Below are 3,845 nucleotides of genomic sequence, written 5' to 3'. Positions count from 1 at the left end.
CTCCATAGGGTGTTCTTGCCTATAATCTTTATAGAAGCAGTTCACCAGGGTTTTCTTCTGCAGAGCCACTGAGAGGGTTGAACCGTCAACCTTTTTTGGGTTGGTAACCAGTTGCAAACCATTTGTGTCACCCTCTTGGCTTCCCTCTTTATATATGCCTTATGCATTCATTTTTCTGGGAGTAGATCCTTAAATAACATTTTGAAAAAGATTATATGTAAGAGATAAATTTTCTGAATCCTTATATTTTGAAAAATGTCTTCATTCTTCTTTCAAAATAGATTATGGATTAGTTGAATATAGTATTTAAAGTTGAAAAGATTTTCCCTTAGCATTTATATTTTACCACCCAGTCAGTGACCTTTTCAATCTGAAGCCTTTTTTTTTTTTCTCAATGCTAGTAAATTCTCTTCTAATGTTTCTTTTATAATTGTATCCCATTTTCCTCCATTATCTCCTCCTGGGACTCTATTAGTTGGTGATTTCAGTGAAGGATTTGTTTTCTATGCCTCTTATCTTTCATGCAACACTCTTTCATTTTGTAATTTTAGTCTACTTTCTCTGAGATTTTTTTTTAGCCTCTGAAATTTTAAGCTTTTTGGTGTTGGGGATTGAGGAGGAGTATTGTGACATCAACTGCTAAAGATGTCCCATGCATAGATATTCCACTAATAACTTCAATTTCAGCCCACTTTTTACTGTCCCCTCTGCCATGCCTGCTGATTGAGCCTAGAACTTCTGTGCATTCTGTTGGAAAGTTTGGTTTCTACCTCCACAGAAGCTTCCTTTTATCATTTTCAAGGTTGAAGTTTTCTCTGTGTGCTCCACCCATCTGTCTTCTCCCTTCTTCCAGACATTAGTTGAAGTATCTCACATGGTACTAACCTAGTCTTTTTCCTATTGCTATGCTTATTCCTTTTATACGCTTTAACTCAGTGGAATCTTAGGAGGAATGAGAGGCAAATTTAATTGCCTCGTCTCTAATCTTGAGCCAAATTCAACAGCTATGTACTTACTAGCAACTGAATGTAAACTAAAAGAGGCTTTACAAATGACGTATAGTTATAAATCAAGATTAAGAGGAGTTAGAAATAATTTATGTTAATAACAATGTAAGCCATTTATATTTAGAAGTTTCTTCAGCAAAACACTTTTGGTTTATGGTTTTAATAAGAATGTCAAGTTAATTTTTATTTGAATAAATATTTTTGCTTATATTTCATAAAAGCATGGACATATTGGTACAATAACAGACACACTGACCAATGGAACAGAATTGAGAACCCAGATGTAAATTTACCCACTTACAGTCACTTGATATTAGACAAAGGCCCAAAGTCCATTAAATGAGAAAAGTTGGTCTTTTTAACAACCGTTGTTGGCAAAACTGGATGTCCATCTTCAAAAAAATGAAACAGGTCCCATACCTCACACCATACACAAAAACTAATTCAAAATGGATCAAAGACCTAAATATAAAACTCAAAACTATAAAGATCATAGAAGAAAAAATGGGGCCCTAATACACTGCATAAACAGGATTAGGATACAAACTGTTACTAACAATACATAAACACCAGAAGGTAAACTAGATAACTGGGATCTTCTAAAAATTAAACACTTATGCTCATCAAAAGACTTCACCCAAAAGAGTAAAAAGAGAACCTACAGACTGGGAAAAAATTTTTGGCCATAACAAATCTGACGAGGGTCTAATCTCTAAAATTCACAGGAAAATTCAACACATCTACAACAAAAAGACAAATAATCCAGTTAAAAATGGGCAAAGGATATGAACAGACACCTCACCAAAGAAGGTATTCAGGTGGCTAACAGACACATGAGGAAATGTTTGAGATCACTAGCCATTAGAGAAATGCAAATTAAAACTATAATGAGATACCATCTCACCCTGACATTACTGGCACAAAACATGAAAACAGAAAATAACAAATATTGGAGAGGTTGTGGGGAGGTTGGAACTCTTATGCACTGCTGGTGGAAATGCAAGATGGCACAACCATTTTGGAAAAAGATATGACACTTCCTTAAAAAGCTAGAAATAGAAATGCCATACGATCCAGCAATCCCATTCTTAGGAATATATCCTAGAGATAAAAGAGCTGTTACACAAATAGACATCTGCACATCCGTGTTCATTGCAGCATTATTCACAATAGCAAAAAGATGGAAACAACCTGAGTGCCCATCAACAGAGGAATGGATAAACAAGCTATGGTGCATACACACAATGGAGTACCACTCAAAGTTAAAGAACTACAATGAATCTGTGAAGCATCTCACAACATGGATGAATCTGGAGGGCATTATGTGGAGTGTAATAAGTCAATCACAAAAGGACAAATATTGTGTGAGACCACTATTATAAAAACTCATAAAATGGTTTACACACAAAAAGAAACAATCTTTGATGGTTACAATGGAGGGGAAAAACACTAAATAGACAATAGATAAATGGTCGCTTTGATGAAGGAACTGGAAAAGACAGCATAACTTGACCAAGGCAAGATTACGGAAGCTTCATAGACGCATCCCAGCTCCCTGAGGGACTGAGTTACTGGGCTGAGGGCTGGGGACTATGGTCTTGAGGGACATCCAGCTCAACTGACATAATATAGTTAGTTCATAAAGAAAATGTTCTGTATCCTACTTTGGTGAGTAGCATCTGGGATCTTAAAAGATTGTGAGCAGCCACCTAAGGTACTGTACTGTTCCCACCCCATCTGGAGCAAGGGAGAATGAAGAAAACCAAAGACACTAATGGACCACAACTACCACAGCCTCCACCAAACTGGGTCCAGCACAACTAGATAGTGCCTGTAACCACCACTGACTGCTCTGACAGGGATCACAATAGAGTATCACAGACAGAGCTGAAGAAAAAATGTAGAACACAATTCTAACTCACAAAAAACACCAGACTTAGTGGTCTGTTAGAGACTGCAGAATCCCTGAGAGTATGGTCCTCAAACACCCTTTCAGCTCAGTAATCAAGACACTCCTGAGGTTCAGCCTTCAGCCAAAGAATCGTAGACAGGATTGTAAAACAAAATGAGATTAAATGGATACTCCAACCTAGGGGCAAGGATGAGAAGGCAGGAGGGAAACGCAAAGTGGAGAAAGAGAGGGTATTGACACCTCATGGGGTTGGCAACCAATGTCACAAAACAATATGTGTATTAATTACTTAATGAGAAACTAATTTGCTCTGTAAACCTTCATCTAAAGCACAATAAAAAAAGTATGAGCATATTGTATATTGAAATTTTGTATCAACCAGAACAAAGTAGCAGCTATATTTTAAGACCTTAATGCCTGTAAGGCATTATTCTGGACTCAGGATATAAAATATGACCTTCAAGGCACTTATTGACTTGTGAACACATAAGTAACAATAAAAGATTGAGTCATTTAAGAAATTTTCATAGCACATATAAGAATGTCACAAGTTTTATATGCTTCCTTGTTTCTGAAGACCTTGAACAGTGGAGAGGAGAAGCACCATAGAGCGTTTATAAAATAGAGTCTTTGTAAAACTGCTGTGTAAATTGCTATTGAAATGTAAGTTAGTATTATCGTATAAGAAGGGCAATAGTGTGAGCAAAAGCATAGACGTGGGAAAGCACAAATAATTCTCAGCCAATTTGGCTAGAGCAAGCACAGCCATAAATAAAAGTTGAGACTGGAAAGTTTTCCATGTCTGCTTGATGGCCCAAATGAGGTGGTTGTTGTCTGAGGCCAACTGGAGATGCTGGGAGAAATGAAAATACCTCTCTAGTATTTTCTCAAAACATCAATTCTTTTTTTTTTTTTTTTTCCTGTCC

The sequence above is a fragment of the Loxodonta africana genome, chromosome 3 (assembly GCF_030014295.1).
Source record: "Loxodonta africana isolate mLoxAfr1 chromosome 3, mLoxAfr1.hap2, whole genome shotgun sequence".
Lineage (NCBI taxonomy): Eukaryota > Metazoa > Chordata > Mammalia > Proboscidea > Elephantidae > Loxodonta > Loxodonta africana.
This window is presented reverse-complemented; position numbering follows the sequence as displayed.